The sequence below is a fragment of the Phoca vitulina genome, unplaced genomic scaffold (genome assembly GCF_004348235.1).
Source record: "Phoca vitulina isolate PV1807 unplaced genomic scaffold, GSC_HSeal_1.0 scaffold18, whole genome shotgun sequence".
Lineage (NCBI taxonomy): Eukaryota > Metazoa > Chordata > Mammalia > Carnivora > Phocidae > Phoca > Phoca vitulina.
Window position 1 is genome coordinate 544,094 of NW_022589721.1, and position 18,705 is coordinate 562,798.

The 18,705-nt window shown below is 39.8% G+C and overlaps 1 protein-coding gene across 4 annotated transcripts in view; it reads right to left on the reverse strand.

Moving 5' to 3' along the window:
- The window catches only part of NCALD (neurocalcin delta), a 372,435-nt gene that overhangs the window by 75,781 nt on the left and 277,949 nt on the right, over window positions 1-18,705 (reverse strand). The window lies entirely within an intron of this gene.

An 18,705-nucleotide genomic window follows, 5' to 3' on the forward strand; every position in this document is an offset into this window, starting at 1 on the left:
AAGTTGTGACTCAAGCATTGCCTACAACCGTCCTCTTTAAGACTTTGGTGTCTGTTCTTTACAGTTCCTTGCAGGAAAATGCATGCTACTCTGAAGTTGCCACTGGTCTCGTTATCACCAGCATGAAGCATGTGTCTCTCTCTCTGGAACAGAAGGAAAGAAACTGAAAAATTCTGGGGGTAGTTTTCTGAGCTAATTAAAGCTATTTGTAAGCAAATGGATCAAAACAGAAATTCGGGGAGTTGGAAGAAAAGATATCTTAAAAACCCCGTAAGAATCCACATCGATGTCCTGAGACCGTGCAAGTGATGGAAAGAAATCCAAGAAACACGGGGGTAGTGGCCCAGAGTTGGATGAGAGGATCTAACGACCCTGACACCGAGTAGGCTGGGGGGAAAGGGCTGATGAATTCCGGAGTCCTGCACTGTAAAATGTCTATGTGGGAATGACGACCAAAGTAGCAAAACTGCACCACTTTAAAACGACCTCGTGAGTACCTTTAGAACGCGTTTAGACCCTCATGTTGAGGTCACCATACAGGTGCCAAATCTTCTCCTCCTAAATGCTCTCGTCCACAGCCCTTTGGGGCTCAGCACGGAGTAAATGGGTGGATGCCCCACAAACGCAGAGTGCAGTGAGAGCCTAGAGCAGCCGAATAAAGGCACGGTCCTGCACGTTTTCTAACTTCAGCTTCATTTCCTTTAGGACCATCCCCGCTTATTTCTAACCCAGCACACGTGCTTATTTCCCAGTTCATCCTCCCTCTCAATTAACAGGAAGCCAATTAAACAGAATGAAATGAATGCCACAGGAAGGTATTCTGGAAAATACATGCAGAAAATGTATACTCATTCAAAGGGCAAAAGGGCTAAAAGGCAGGGGGAAAAAGAGATTGCTCTCAGAACCCGAAGGACCTTTCCATGCTAGTGTGATCAAGATTTCTATTCTGGCTCTTAAAAAAAAAAAAAAGAGTTGCTCCGGGTGCTACAAAATATAAATGGAAGCTGAACCACCTGAGCAGATTACATTTGTGCCACTTGAAAAGAATGAAATTTCTTCATTGTCAGAAATTGCTTCTTGTTGAACAGTAAGACCAATGTCCAAAATGTGGCTATAAAATCCTCCTATTCCAGCTTCCTCTTCTTTCACTTCTGTCCCAGCCCCAACTGGGAGAAAAGATAGATTTGTATTTCAACGGTTATTGTCCTGATGCTATTAGTTGCAGCAGTGCAAAAGTAAAAGCAAGCTGCCATGCTGCAATGATTCAGAGACAGGACAGGTGGGAATTTACCTTTGGGCACAAGAACAAGTGGCTCATGGAACCCAATGTCCATCTAAATGGGTCGGGAGGTCTCCCCCAGGGCAGATTTCCGCAACAGCCACAATTCACCATTTTGCAGTTTGTTCCAGTTACAGTTCTAGGTCTCTGTTCAGAAATGCACATCATAGTACTGAGTGGAATGGGAAGAGAGGAAAGAAGGCATGTCTTTCCAGACTTCCAGGGCCCCACATCCTGTGAGCTGCCTGCTTTAGCATCTCTCTGACTCCAGATCCTTGGCTGCCTGACCAACTCTTCCTCTTTCTGCAGCTTCAGCATCTGAGGAAAGCTGCAGTACCAAGCTCTGCCAATAGGTGATGTCCTGTGAAACAAGAAGTTCTCGGTTCTGAAAATGCCAAAAATCCAGGGCTTTCATTTGAAATTTAGTTTGAAATTTAGCAAAAACTAACACCTTTTCATTTTGAATTTTCGATAATTTTTTTTTACTTTTTTTTCTGGATTTTTTTTTTAATTTTATTTTATTATGTTAATCATTTTTAGGTACACTTTACTATATATTGACTTGGGCTAAAACTCATTGTTAGTTAAAATAATCAGTGGACTGACCTTCCAAATGGAAAGTGGATGCGTGTAAATCCTCCTTTCTGTAGCATGCTTCCAACCTGTTATCACTCATTTTCCCTTTGCAAACTACCTAGGATTAGAGATTCTTCTTACAGCTAAAGAAGCTACCGGTCACCGGTCACCTGCAGGGTTGAAATCGCAATGATGATCTCTTTGGAGCCGAGGTTTCTACCAATTTGGTTAATTAATCCAAATGTAGTTGAATATATCATAGGAAATACAGAAGAGGGTTTCTCTAATCACAGCCCACCACGTTGAGGGAATATGTGTCATTTTATTTTTTAAATGACAACTCCTTTTTTTTTTAGGTGAAAATGATTCACTGAATTTAAAAATACCCATTCAAAAAGAGTTCTGCACCATAGTTTTCACTTGCTGTATGAATGTCAAGGCTACCTATTATTAGTCTGACCACTTTGCTGGAAATAACTGATAAATACCAAATAAGGAGTCTGATTCAAGTTCACACACCTGAATTAACAGGTGGTATGGGCCATAAGTAGACAACTATAATCAGCCTTTTATTTGATGTTTCTAGGTAAAAAGGTTCCTGTCTCCCCATCTTAACATTAGTAGGAAGGCCATGGGCTTATTTTTTGGAGACACTGGGTTCAAATCTCGTCTGGGCAAGTTACTTCTGTCCTCTGATCCTCAGTGCCTACATCCTAAGGTTGTTGTGAAGATTATAAAGTTAATGTATTCTAAAATTCTGACTCCCAGCCATAGGGTAGATGGCTTAATGTGTATGTCATTTCTGGTTTATCTGTCTGACTCTGATAAGTCTACAAAGACTTTCAGGCAGAGGAGAGACTCTTACTCATTTCTACAATTCTATGGTTAGCACAGGGCCCAAGACATAATGAGTGCTCAATAAATGCTCAGTGTCTCAACTATTGGGATATCACTGCTGAGCAATAGAAAGAAATGGTTCCTTTTTCTTCCCACTAACAGAGAAGAGAGAGACTCCCCTCAACCCACAAAAAAGGCAAAGGAAGGAAAAAGAAAAATAAAACTGTGGAGCTATCACAAATTTTTCTAGGAATGAAAAGGTTCAAATAAATTTACCAAGTAAATCAAACTTATCTCTTCTGAATCATGACTACTTTTTATGAGTGTACATAAGTTATATGCTGATGTATTTTATGGCTATTACTGCTAATGTTGGATAATCTTTTTTAGTAACTGACATTAATTGAGCACTTAATACATGTGAAGCATTGTTCTAAGTGCTGCAAAAATATTAATTCATTCATTATAATAACCCTATGAGGCAGGTACTACTCTTTTCCACATCTCACAGCTGATGAACCTTAAGCAGAGAGATGTCAAGTATCTTGCCTACCTAGTACATGGCAGAGCCAGGATCTACACCCAGGAAGCCTGGCTTCATAAATTCTGGGAAATAATTTACATTTGATGTATTTTTAGAAAGAATGGAATTATTTCTTATGTTTATTTTATACCTAAGGATTGTTTTTATTTTCAATTTCTTATGAGGGAGAGAAGGCCAACTTTTCTACACCTGGGAACTCTAATGATCTCAATCTAGCTTTGGCCTAATGAGTAATATTGCAAAAAATCTAATCAGGAAGGTTTGAAATCAAGGAAAATGGGCAAAGTGCAATAGTGAAAATACCCTGAATAAAACTGTGTCCAAATTATTATAGTCTTCACTGAAGCAACTATTTGGATTGAACTGGCTTGGGTAACTTCTGTTGCCCACTATGATGGAGTTTCATGTGTTCAAACCAATACTTTCACTGAGATAACAATAAGACCTGAGTTTTTAAAAAAAAAAAAAAGTGGTTGGAAGACATCAAAGAGCAGCAAAGGCAGAAAAATCTTTAAGTTCCAAGATCTCAGATAAAAGGCAAATCTATTGATATAAGCCCAACATTCTCCACATTATCTGCTGCTTTTCTCCTCAAATTATTTGATAATTCTTAAGTGGTGTGGGGCTTCTGGCATTCTCAGAGACTAAAGAGACAAAAATTGGGAGTACAAATATTTAAAAGCACCCAGAACTTTGGGGATTGAAATCCTGATTTAAAAAAAAAAAGGGGGGGGGAGTATCATAGAGAAGTGATACTAACTTTCTGAACTGTTTTCCTGTTGAAGTATTTGCCAATTCCTAACTGATGTTACGCAAAAGAACAAGAAGTAAAGCATAAAACTGCAGCAAAGAGCATAAAAACATAAAGGGAGCAGTCTTGTAGTCCTAGGGAGACAAAAATTAGAATTCAAGATTCTCCAAGGAGTTGGAGCTTGTAAACACCCTAAGTTTTCAGGTCTCCTAACTAAAGGCTATGCCATAGAAGTAATGGAAAACAGGAAAAAGATGCACCCTCACAAACACCAGTACCCATCTTAGAATTTTTACAATGCCTAGTTGGATCAAGGTAATTTGTGCCTATTCTAACTATCTTCTAGAGAAAAATTGACCCTCTCTAAAGAAAGATGACATCATATAGAACCTCTACCATTTTTCATACACCACTTCCAATTCAATCCAAAATCATTAATCATGCCAAGAGATAAGTCTAACTGACCAAAATCCAAGAGAAAAAAATAGACAGTAGAGAGAGATCCATAGGTGATTCACCTTTTGTAGTTATCAGACAGGGATTTAAAAAGAGCTGTAATATCTAGACTGAAGTATAAGAAGAAAAGAAGACAGGGAAACATAGAAAACAATGTAAGAGACATTTGGGACATGATGAAAAGGCTAATGTGTGTATTTGGGAGAGGAGAGAAAAGGAAAGAGAGGTAGGACAGAAACAATATTTGAAGAGAATTGGCTGAGAAATTTCCAGAATTTACAAAACAACAGATTTAAGAAGCCCTATGTAACCCAAACAGGATAACTACAAAGAAAATCACACAAAAATACATCATGGCCAACCTGCTGAAAGCTAAAGACAAAGACAAAATCTTAAAAGGAGTGAGACCATAAAGTCATAATAACTTTATAGGCAAAACAGAAGACTTTTTAACAGTAAAACTCAACAGTAAGACAAACAATCTAAATTAGAAAATCAGCAAAAGACAGGAAGAGACATTTCCCCGAAGAATATATACAGATGACAAATAAGCACATGAAAAGATTTTCTAACATCATTAATCATTAGGGAAATGCAAGTTAAAAAAAAAAAAAACATAATGGGATATCACTACACAACTATCAAAATGACTAAAATAAAAAATAGTGACGATACCGAATGCTGGCAAGGATGCAGAGAAACTGAATCACTCATACATTGCTGGTGGGATTGTAAAATGATACAGCCACTATGGTAAATGGTTTGGCAGTTTTTCAAAAATATTACACATGCAACTACCATATGATTCAGCAGTTGTACTCCTGGTATTTCAGAGAAATTAAGACTTATGTTAACACAAAAGTTTGTACACTAAAGCTTCTAACTTTGTAATGGCCGCTAATTGGAAACAATTCAGATGTTTTCTTTTTTCTTTTTAGATTGATTTATTTATTTGAGAGAGAGAGAGAGCACGTGCATGTGTGCACTCACATGAGTGGGGGGAGGGGCAGAGGAAGAGAGAAATCCTCAAGCAGACTCTGTGCTGACAGCAGGGCCTCATGCAGGGCTGGATCCCAGGACCCTGAGATCATGACCTGAGCCAAAATCAAGAGTTGGCTGCTTAATGGACTGAGCCATCCAGGTGTCCCTAGATGCTTTCAATAGGTGAATGGGTAAACAAATTTTAGTATACCCACACCTTGGGATACTACTCAGTACTAAAATGGAACAAACTACTGATACACACAAAAATCTATGTGAATGTCCAGAGAATTTTCCTGAGTGAAAAAACTAATCTCAAAAGGTCACATACTATATGATCCATTTATATAACATTATTGATATGGCAAAGTTATAGAAATGAAAAACAGATTGGTGGTTTCCAGAGATTAAACTGGCTGTGGGTGGGAGAGAAGTGCTTACGCTGTAAAAAAACAACATGAAGGATCCTTGTGGTGACGAAAACTTCTGTACCTTGACAACTTCTGTATCGAGGTCAGTATCCTGGTTGTAATACGGTACTACGGTTGTGCAAAATGTCACCTTTAAGGGAAAGAGGGTAAAAGATATTTGGATTCTCTCTGTATGAATTCTTTCAATTCCATGTGAATCTACACTTATCATAAAATAAAAGTTTAATTAAATTTTTTTAAATGAAGATAACATGAGATATTTTCAGTCAAAAACTGAGGGAATTTGTTTCAAAAGAATTACACTAAATTTCTGAAGAGTTGTTTAGGAAGAAAAAAGTAATCTCAGATGGAAACACAGAGATACAGAAAGGGCATTTATATAGATAAATCTAAATGAATACTGATCATAAAATGATGTCTCGTGGGGCTTAAAATATGTGTAGATTCAAAATATGGGGCAAAGTTAGCACAAAAGGTAAGAGAGGGTGGATAGAATTAAGATGCTCTAAGATTCTTGTATTCTGTAAAAGTACTAATTAATAAGTCTCTAATAAGGTAAGGATGCACAGTGTAATCCTTGTATCCACTAAAAGAATAACAGAAGAATGCATAGCTAATAGGCTAATAGATCAGGAAAATAATTTTTAAAATTACTTGATTCCAAAAAAGAAGCAAGAAAGCAGGAAAGAAAAGAAAGAAAATAATAGGATAAATAGTAACATTCAAGATTTGATCTCAAACATGTCAATAATTACCAAAATACTTAAACTGACTAAATATTCTGATTAAAAGACAACAAACATCAGATTGTATTAATAAGCAAATTCTAACTTCACTGGATTTAAGAAATGGGAAGTGATATACAACTACCAAGCAAAAGCTGGTGTAGCAATATTACTATCAAGAAATAGTAGTTGATAGTAATATAAGCAAGAAATACTACTAGAGATATAGAGGAAAACTTCATAATTCACTTTTCTAAATATGCATATGCACCTAATAAAATAGCATTTAGATAAGTAGAAAATTTAACATATCTTTCTCAATAGCTCATAAAACAAATAGGAGAAAAAGGTAGAGATATAGAATATTTCAATGACAAAATTAACCAACCTGGCTTAATTAACATATGAAGAATAATCTCAATTACAAAATACACATTTTTTTTCTCAAATATATTTAACAATATTAACTACATGCTGGACCCTGGGAATGTCTCAACACATTATAAAAATGATCAAAATCACAGAGTATACTCTTTGTACACAGTGGAACAAAGCTAATATCAATATTAAAAAGACAAATAGAAAACCTCAAAATGGAAACCAAGCAATATATTTCTAAGTAACCCATGGATTAAAAAGGTTACATTGCAATTTAGAAATATTTGAACTGAGCAACAAAATACAATACATCAAAACTTGCATGTACCTAAAGCACTAATGGAAATGTATAAATATGTTAAAACACACACACACACACACACAATTTCTACTTTTAGAATGCACTTTGAGGAGCTCCATGGACCTGCTCCCCAGTGAAACAAGCATAGCTAGTGAAAAATACTTTAAAATATCATAAAGTCTCTGAAAATCTTACTTAGGGCATATAGCCAATAAAAAAATGTTTATTCGAGAAAATACACTAAAACTTGATAAGAACATTGAGAGTCAGTGGAACTTGAGTCATGACCCACTTCTTCCCCAATCCCTCAGCTCAGTTTGATGGAAGCTAAATCCTGGGAAGCTGTGACCAATAAAATTGAGCTCCGTCTCCCTGCAGCTCTCAAAGGATATAATGCCTCACTGGAAAAGGCAGGCCATCAGCATTTCTCCTGTTCTGGTGTTAAAATCCTGATGAGTACAGCTAACAGGTTGGGGGCTCCCTTCCTCCATCTCAGCCCCACTTACAGAGAGTACAGGTTCTACTCCAGGTACAATAGGTTAAAAAAAATGCTGGGACCTTATTGCTCTCAACCCAGTTCATTTGTAGTGAATGTATTCACTTGTAGCATATGTCAGAGGCAATCTGAGAGGACCAGAGGCTACCACCATTGTCCAGTGCTGGGAGTAGTTACTCAGAGTTTTTTTTTTCAGAGAGGCATTCCATAAGAATAGAGAGCTCTGAAGATCTTCCCAAAGGAAATGACTTTATTAGAAATAGAGTGTGGGGAAGTTCAAGTTTAAGGGTGCTCTTGAAAACAATGCAGATTTGGGTGGTAAAAATTCAGAGGAGGCTAATAGAAGAGCAAAAGCTAGCCTGCAGTAGTTTACCAGAGAGAAACAGCTAAGAGGCAGCTAAAAAGAGCCCTCTTGGGGTCAGAACAAACCTCAAAGATTGGCCTCAAAAACCCTTTGATGAATGTAATTGGATGAGACTATGGAGTGATTGATGCCCCAGAGCATTGTAAGAACTGCTAGCCCAATCAGCAAAAAATTAGTGAAGCCTAACAGTTGGGTGTGATACCAAATGTGGCAGACAGCATAGCAGAGATCAGGGCAAGAGACAAAGAGAGCCGTACTAAAACTTGTCTTCCCAGGGTGACTGGGCAGTCACTAAAACAGTGGTATGAATAGCACCCTTGTATTGTGCTTTATGGTTTACTTTCATGATTCTATTTCATTTGATCCTGAATCAATACAAGCATTTAATTTTTTAAAAGGCTGAATATCTACACTCTAAGTCTCTCTACCTCAAGTAGTTGGGAAAAAAAAGAGCAAAGTAAAACAAAGAAAGTAAAAGGAAGGATATAATAAAGAGAGCAGAAATCAATTCATTTGAAAACAATGTACAATAGAGAAAATGAGAAAGCCAGAGTTGGTTCTTTAAACAAATTAATAGAATTTATAAACACCTAGAAGAATGAGCAAGAAAAAAAAATCACCAATATCTGTAATTTTTAAAAAGCACATCATTACGGATCCTACAGATGTTAAGAAATAACAGATTTCACAGGTTCTTGGAATAGAAGATACCTTAGTGGCCAGTCAGTCCTATCTTTCTTCCAGTCAAGAAATCCTCTCTATACTATGCCTGAGAGGTAGTAAGTACCTGCTGCTTGAATACCTTCCAGACGTAAAGAGCTCTCCACTACAATATGTCAAGTCATCCATTGTGGGAATGTTCCAGCTGTTAGAAAGTTCTCCCTTATAACGAACCAAATGTCCCTTTCCCATCACTTTAATATCAGGCTCATGTTTTGCTCCTTAATGCTACAAAGAGTAAATAGACTCCTTTGGTTCACATGATAGCCCTCCAGAGATCTAAAGGAGCAGCTATTATGTCTGCAGCTGCAAGTTGTCCCCCAATACCCATTTTCTCCTTCATAGAAATAGAATCCTTAGCTGGTTAGTAGCTGCCCAAAATAAAGACATTTTCCAGCCTCCCTTGTAGCTCTGTGGCTTTGTGATTAAGGACAGGTCAATTGGATGTAAATAGATGTGTCATGTGTAGCTTCCAGGAACTTCCTTAAAAACAAAAGAGCAAACAAACTTGTCTAAACCCTTAGACTTTTCTTTTTCACTCCACTTACCACCCTACTGCTTGGGAGCATGGAGGTGATGGCCACCACTATGGACCATGGGGAAGTGGGCTATATACCCTAGAGATGGATGGTGGAGAAGTGAGCTGGAAGAAGGTCCTGAAGCCTTCATGGAGAAAAGCTGCCATTCTAGCTCTAGGTTACTTTCCTCTGGACTTGTGTGTGTGTGTGTGTGTGAGAGAGAGAGAGAGACAGAGAGAGAGAGAGGGAGAAGGAGAGAGGGAGAGAGGGAGAGGGAGAAAGAAAGGGAAAGTTCCTAAAAATTTTTTTTAAAGATTTTATTCATTTGTCAGAGAGAGAGAGCACGAGCAGGGGGAGTGACAGGCAGAGGGAGAAGCAGGCTCCCGCTGAGCAAGGAATCTGACGCAGGACTGGATCCCAGGACCCTGGGATCATGATGTAACTGAAGGCAGACGCTTAACCGACTGAGCCACCCAGGTGTCCCAGGAAAGTTCTTATTTAAGGCACGATTTATGCATGTTAAACCTATTCCCAACTGTTAGAGTTTCTACCATCAAAAAAGTTGGGAACTTTATGGAGCACCTGACTGGCTCAGTTGGTGGAGCATGTGACTCTTTATCTTGGGATCATGAGTTTGAGCCCCATGTTGGGTGTAGTGTTTACTTCAAAAAATTTTTTTAAAAAATTAGGAACTTTGTGCAAGGGAAATGCCACATGAAAAGCTTGAGGAATTTCATGAAATTCCCAGGAATCCTTAGAGAAGAAAATAAATTGTAATGTATCCAAAATCATTGCAGAAGAAGTGCTAGATAACAGCTCTTCATTTCTCCAAATATTGAAACTGCTACTCTTTAGTTATAATATTCACAAAAGCTTCCTTAAAGTCTTTCTGGACACGGAGGAATCACATGGCTTGAACATAAAGAAATGGGAGAAGAGACAACAAAATCATTCAAAGAATAAAAATGGCCTCTCTTTCATCCTGCCTGTCTTTTCATAGATTGAATGAGAGAAATAAATTCTTTTCTCAAAGAGAGAGAATTTCTCATAGCAAACTAAGGATTTTGTTTTGTAGAAAAATTGTCCATGAATCATATCTTTATATTTAATTTCCCATACAAAAGAAAAGCTGCAAAATGTCACTTTTCCATCAACAACATCTAGTACATTTAAAGCAAATATTGTAATAAGATCTTTGGTTTCACTTTTTTGGAAAGATTGCTTGAGAACCCTAACTCTTTCTTTGCTGTCAGGCTGATACTGTTGCACATTTATAAGCCTGACTTTCACAAATCATCAAGGATTCTATTATTTCCTACTTTCAAGGGATAAGGAAATAAACCCAAAAGGAGTGAAGAATCTAGATGGTTTCCTTGTGGTGCCTGTTGAAAGTGCAGTTCCTATCAACAAGAAGAGAGAAGCAATCCTGAAATTCATCTTCAGCCCAAAGTCATACATTTTGTTGAGTTTTTGTGCAAATTGTTGGCATCAAGGACTCTTGCCATGTTAGAATGGAAAGGGTATGAGCTTTGGGGTTGGGTACACTCAGATTTAAATGTAGGCTTCCCAAATACAACTTTTTATCTCGGTGACTTTGGACAATTTACTTAACCTCTCTGAGCCTTGATTTTTTTAATCTGTGAAATGCAGACACTAATAATTACCTTGCAAGGTGGTTATAAAGAATGATATTCAAATTAGTAGTGCATCTGCTAGTGTCAAGAGACAGAGCTAATATTCACAATTAATTAAATAATAATTAACAGATGTGCTAATTAAGGTCCAGTTTACCCTAAGTTAATGCTTTCTAAAAAGCCAAATTTACTTAAAGTATGACTTTCTGTTTTTATTGAATTCCTTAAAGAGTAAATCATAATAGTTCTTAATTTCAGCAGAACTATGAATCTATGTTTCCATTGCCTGTATTTCCATTTAATAGTATTTAATGACAGTTAAAACCAAAGCACAGAATCCTATTTAGCCTATTAAATTATTTATTCCTCACAAAAGAGGGAAAATAGGACATTAGTTTATTAGTTCGCTGATACTAGCTTCTCTTCTAAAAAAGCCATCCCTAAAAAAGCACACACCACATATTCCAAGAACTGCAAATTTATAGGTTTTTTAAATGCAAGTATAAAACAAATGTTCTAACACTGTAAAATATGTGAATCTTGCCTTAATCAAATCAAATGTATATAAGTCTTAATATAGCAAAATAATTAATTAGAACATTTAAAGCATAATTACTTCCTCTGGTGCATATAAAATCTAATTCAATTACAGGAAAAAAATGATTGATTACAACTTTTCAGAAAGACATTTTACTAAAGGAGGTATCCATCTTCTTGACTATTGTCCTAATCAAAGACTACTTACTTCACTTATTGTGTCTGGGTAATGTGATAGATTAATACTTTCCCTTTCCCCTACCCACCCCCCCCCCCCCCCCCCCCGAGATCTCTCTTCCAATCCCAGAACTTGTGAATATGTTATTTTTACATGTGAAAGGTGAATTAAGGTTGCCAATCAGCTGACCTTAAAATAGAAAGATTATTCTGGATTATCTGATGAGCCCAATGTAATCATGAGGGTTCTTAAAAATGGAAGAGAGAGGGAGAAAGATGGCAGCTTGAAAAGGTCTTGGCCCAATGATGCTGGCTCTGAAGACAGAGAAAGGAGCCATGAGCCAAGTATGCAGGCAGCCTCTAGAAGCTGGGAAAGGAAAGGAAATTGCTGTCATCTGAATGTTCATGTCCCTAACCCCCAATGTGATGGATTTAGGAGGTGGGGCCTTTGAGAGGTGATTGAGTCATGAGAATGAAGCCCTTATAGAGAGGGTCCAGAGAGCCCCATTGCCCTTTCCACCATGTAAAGATACAGCAAGAAGTCTGCAACCTTGCAAGAGGGCCCTCACATGACCATGCTGGCACCCTGATCTTTGACTTCCAGCATCCAGAACTGTAATTTCTGTTATTTATAAGCCACCCATTTGAAGATATTTTTGTTATAGCATCCAAACTAACTAAAACATTAGTGGATCCTGTCCATCCTGTCCTAAAACCTACACAAAGGATCACAGCTCTGTCTATACCTTGAGTGTACCTCAGTGAGACCCGTTTCAGATTTCTGACTTCCAGAACTGTGAGGTAATAAATTGGGATAATTTATTATAGCAGCAATAGGAAATTAACACAGGCAAGAAATTGTGCTGAGCACACCTTCTAAGCAAGACTTTATGAAGGAGATAAAGATGAGTCTAGACTCAAGGAGCTAGTCGGACAGAAAAGGGGAGAAAGCAAATATCCCAAGAGAAGCAAAGCAAAGTGCCATGAGGCCTCAGGGGAGGGAAATGTCCCTCCCAGTTGGAAGCAAACCCACTACTAGAAAACCTGCTGCAGTGTCTTCACAGCAACCTTCTCAAAAGGCAAAGGGTTGCCCTAGTTGACCTTTGGTCATTCCATCAAGTCCTCTGATTCTAGAAATTCTACCTACAAAATGACTTGCATTGCAATACCAGTATTTTCAAGAGCTGGCCTGAATGTGGCTCAGGTCAGAGAACATGCTGAATGGCAAGCAAGAAAAGAAACCAAGGGATCACACTGCTCTATAGTTAAGATCTGACCCAGCATTACAGGAAAGGGTACATTCTCAGACTGGCTGGGATGAGATGGTTCATGGCCAAAGCTATCCTGGACGTCTATCCTATCAAACCTACCTTGAGACTGTTTTAATTTCCTGTACTCTTATCTGTGGGAAGGCACAGCATTGTCATATTGGTATCAACCAAACAACCAAAATATAGGTTCTCTCTGAAGAGGCACAGTCACCACTAAAAGGGCGCTGGGTGGAGACTCAGGGGATCCCCAAATCCCAGCCCCTCACCACCACCACCAAAATAGTCTGTGAGTCAAGCTCCTCACCAGAGCTTTTAGGGCCTTGACTTTTTTTACATGTAAAATGAGACGTTTGATCATTAAGTTTCCCATAATGTTAAGTTGCCAATATCCTCGGAGCTCAGCCATGATATCAGCAACCTCGCCAAGAAGAAGCGAGAGCCTACAGTGCCCGCATGTACTTGTGCCAGGCCTGGAAGGGATTCAAAAACATTTCTGGAGCAACAGAACTTCACGCTGGCCTTTTCTCCAAACAATTTTTTATAAGGGATTTTACCATGAAATCCTCAATTGCCAGTAGAGATCGATGAAACAGGTATGGGAGAAGCAGTGGTTGGGGCAGGGGGGTGGGGGTAACCCTCACCCAAGGAGGAGAATCAGGAGTCAAGATGAAAGGAAAATTTCTTTCTTTTTCTTTTTAACTTTATTTTTTTTATTATTATTATGTTATGTTAATCACCATACATTACATCATTAGTTTTTGATATAGTGTCCCATGATTCAAAGGAAAATTTCTGACAAAGCGATCCACTTGGGAACGAATAACAGTGCGACCTTCCAAAAGAATGAGATGAGGGGCTTGGAGACGAGGGGCAGGAGAACCCAGTTACAGCCTCTGAGCTCCCTGGGGTCGCTCCAGTTCCTACAGTTCCTCCACAGATTCCAGGAGCCACCTCAGCATCGTATCAATAACTTCACTTTTTGCAGAGCCAGCTTGGGGGGTGTGCCATCCTTTGAAAGCAAATGGGCTCTAATACAAACACAATCAGCACGTCTTTGTCCTTCACTGAATTAGTGCCATTGATTTCTCAAAACTGAAAAAGACCTTGGAGATTATCTAGCACAATTTGTTCATTCATTTAAAAATCTTCAGTGAGTTCTTTCTGTGTGGCAGACACTGTGCTAGGCCGGGGGAAACAGAGCAGTGAATAAGAAAGACACCGACCTGGGCCTCATGGAGTTTACAGTTGCGAAGAATTACAACATTTAATAAATAATGAGTGAAATAGAAGGAGAGCTACCTGGGGCTAGCCCGGGAGGATATAACTCAGCCTGGGATTTCATAGGAAAGCTCCCTGAAACCATGACCTATGAGTGAAGAAGAAAGAAAGGAGGGAGACAGTTGAGGAGCTACGAGACCTGAGAAAACAGTTGAGTTTGAAACCTCAGGGCTGGGAGGTAGCCTGGCACGTGAGAGGAGCTGAAAAGGGGCCAGGATGGCAGAATGCTGAGAGGAAGAAGCGGCCCACTGTGAGTGAGCCCACTGTGGAGCAGCGTGTGCAGGGCTCTGTAAGCCAATGTAGCAACGTAACTGAGCCCTTGCTCAAGGACTCACACCTGGCAGGTGGCAGAAAGGAGCCTAAGTCATCTGAACTCTATAGAGATCAGTTAACATTTTAAAGTACTGCTCTTCTAAAATTTCTTTTCTTTTCTTTTCTTTAGATTTTATTTATTTATTTGAGAGAGAGAGAGAGAGAGAGAGCGCACGAGCAGGGGGGAGGGGCAGAGGGAGAGGGAGAAGCAGACTCCCCACTGAGCAGGGAGCCCAATGCGGGACTCGATCCCAGGACCCCGGGATTATGACCTGAGCTGAAGGCAGACGCTTAACCAACTGAGCCACCCAGGCGCCCTTAAAATTTCTTTTCTGATTCTAAAGGCAACACATGCTGATTATAGAACAAATGCATCTTCTACTGGCACACGACCACTCTACACATGGCCCCTAGGGGGCGCAGTACACATCTTGCATGCACACCAGCATCACAGGATGAACCTCAGCAAATCCATCCTACCCAGACGCTAGACATTTTAGAATGTCTTTCATTATCAGATTTGTCCAGATTGAGCCATAGAAAACTCTCAGGACTAGGGCTCATGGCGAAAATCTGTCCATTACACAAAGGACCCCAGACCCTTCCCCATATGTCAGCTTCTTGCCCATTTTTACTGGCAAAACCGTAAACTTGAAGATAACCTAGTGAGTATACTCAGAAAAGTATCTCTGAAAAATGACATCCACACAGCTCCTCATTTTTTCATGGCTTGGTCTCCTGAAAAGTTCTATCCATTTCAAAATCAGAAGATGGTATTTTAATCACCCAACCACAGAAGCCATTTAGGATGCCCCTGCCTCTCCCCGCACTCCTGACGGCTCCTGTTCCTTGGTTAAACCCAAACCGAGCACTTCTGATAAGGATTCATGTGTCAGAATAGAAACCCCTGTTCTTCCCCCTGCGTAGGTGCCCTGCAAACCTAATGGAACCAGCATTTCCCCCCTAGTTGATGTGGCAAGCAGACAAACCCTGGGAAGCCTGGGGAGCAGATAAAGCGCTTGATTAAGATGCCATCCTCTCACAGTTAATTGGCAGATCGTTTTTAGGAGTTCATGCCTTAGAATTTGTTCTTTCCTGATTGTCATTTTGTTTCCCTGCCACCCATTAAAAGAGTCTCTTTGCCTGTCCTAGTGGTTCCCAACCTAATAATAATTATGGTTTCAGCTTCTTGCCTTGAGTTTCTGACATCATAAATAATGCAGGTGCACAGAAATAAAGTGTAGCTATGCTGGCTTTTGCTTCTTTAGCCAATCCTCTACCCCCCACCCCCGCAAAAAAGTAAAGAGACTGAATTGATAGAAAGATGCATTTTACCGTCCAGCTGCAAAGAGGGCATAGCCAACAATGAGGATTTCAGAATAATAACCCTAAAGAGAGGAGGTTCAGAGCGTCCCATTCACTGTGGCCGGCGGGCCTCCTGAAAGAAGCATTGTTCCCAACAGGTCAGGTGGAAGACCCCTCCCATGAATGCAGCACTCTGAGGAAACGCTAAGCCAGCCATTTTTTTAAAAACCGTCTGACACCAGAAATTTCAAACATGATTCGGTCCTCAGGGAGCAGTACTATCCCCCTCACAGGTGTGGAATAATCAGGCATCTAAGAACAGCAGTTTCTCTGAAAACAGCTGCAGAACGTATAAAGCTACAATTCGTCCATTTTAAATCTGTGTGTTGGACTCCCCAGCTTGACGTCTGCATTCTGAGTGCTGTGCGAAGGTTGGGAAATGTGGCTTTCCAGCGGCGGGAACAAGGAGGGGCCCTGATAGGAGGACTTTGCCCAGGACTTAAATATAGTTTTTAAAGTGCCCAAGTTTAAGATTAAAATGTGACACAGTGAAATGCTCAAAAATAAAATCTTCCCCCATTCCATTATGCTGCTCAAGAACTTTCCCCCATTCCCCCCCACCCCGCCGTGTTCTCTTCTAACCTTTAATTTGACAAATTTAAAAAAAAAAAACATAATAAGAATTTTGGGGGCTTGTTTTACACGTGGCACTGTGCTGAGGGCTTCCTGTAAATTATCTGTTTGATCTTCACAACGGCTGCATGAGGTAAGAACCATTATTACGGGCTAGAGAAAACTCAGCCTTAGGAGAGTGGTCATCATTTGCTTGAGATGCCTGACCTAATTTGTGGAGTTAGACAATTCAGGCACTCAAATGCAGAAGCCAAAGGTTTTTAGAAGCCAAAGGTTTTCCCTTTTTTTTCATTCAATGTGGGCTAATGAATACCTTCTACAAGCCTTCAAAGCCTCCATATTTATCCTTTTCAGTTTCTACACAAATGCCAATGAACAGATATGCAAGGTATAGTTAAGCATTCCCTGATTGCTGCAGAATTCAGTTAATTCTAGATTTTCTTTATCATAAATAGCAACATACAAACATCATACATTTGCTTTCTCTCTTTGACTTGTATCCTTAAGAATAATTCTAATGAGAGCGACTACTAAGTTGTAGTTACGAAAATTGTTGTGCCTATTGATACTATTTCTCTTCAGAGTTTTTAAAAAAGATTTATTTATTTATTTTAGAGGGAGAGAGTGAGAGAGCACTAGCGGGAGGGGCAAAGGGAGAGAGAATCTCAAGCAGACTCCATGCTGAACGCTGAGCCCAACATGGGGCTCGATCTCACAGCCCTGAAATCATGATCTGAGCCGAAACCAAGAGTCACTTAACCGACTGCACCACCCAGGCGCCCCTCTCTCACTCATCTCTCACTCATCAGGTGAGATGATGATGATGATGATGTCAGCTTTATGTTAATCTCTACCTTCCTTCCTTATGGGCTTTGTCCAAACAAATGAATACTATAAAAGGCATACAGAACCCTGTGTTATAAGGAGATTCAAGCAAAGAGCTCTAGAAGCTCAGGATGGGCCTCTCCACCCATCAGCGTGTACACAGTTTCTTTGAACTCACAGTAACATTACAGTGGGAAAAATACCTTGGCAACCTATTTATAAATCCTATTCTCTCCATATCCAGGTATCCCCTGGGTTGTGAGTAAAAACTCTTAATCTAAGTTTTCCAGGAGATAGGCCACCACAAACTGGCTGGAAACTGTTAGGCAGAGTTCTTGCTCCAACTCTGGAAATGAAGAGCTGTGAAGCTTTTTCCGAGACACTACTTTCTGGGAGGATAAAAGTAATTCCTACCTCACAAGGTTGTTGTAAGTATTAAATAAGAACTATCTGTGTATCGCCTGGCATCTCTGTCAAAGAATAGGTCAATGTCAGTTGCCTCCCTCCAAAACTTTCTAAAGAAACAAGTTATAAAAGATAAACTACAGAATATATTGCTTGATTTTTTTCCCAGTCATATCCCATCCTTAAAGATCATATAAATGAAAGCTATTGAAAATGTAAAATATTTTGGAGAATGAAAAGTCATGTGAACATCTCTTTATTCATGAAATGGGGCAGTGGGGAGTGACACACTGGGTTGTTCCATGTCAGGTTCATCTAGAACACATGTCACCTCTGTGTGGATGGAGAGAGATGAGCTGGTCACTCGCCTATTTGCCCTTAATTGAATTTCTTCCCTTCTATGCTCAGCTCTGTTCTGCGGGGAGTGGACCCTACAAGCTCCACTCTCCAGAATCCTGCCAACTGACTTGCAGTTAGATCCGGGTGGTGGGAGACATGGGCGGGTGGGTGTCTGGAGGAGAGAAGCCATTGTTCCCCTGTGCTTCGGGCTGAGGTCCAGCGGGGTGGGTGTGTTCTGATGGAGGCGGCAGCAAGCGGCTCCGGGTCCAGGGGGTGCTGGCTGTTCCAGCAGCATCGGGAGGTTTGGAAGCAGACGCAGACTCCAGCAGCTGCAGTGAGTGTGCGCCTGGGCTCTGGGGCACCCCCGCTCGTGTCTTCCCGTAGTAGCACACGTACACTCTCAACTCTTGAGTTAACCCACCTCCCCTTTCTTGTTCCTTCAGGCCTTACTTTTAAAATCAGTCCCCTGCTTCAAATCTCCTTTGTGTGACATATTTAACATAGTTTCTATTTTTCTAATTAAAACTGAACTGATATAATTAGTCAAAAAATGGATGAGAAATCCCTTTCTGAGGACTGGAATCATATTCAACCCAAACAAGCCCATAAAATGCAGTCTAATTGTTTTTACG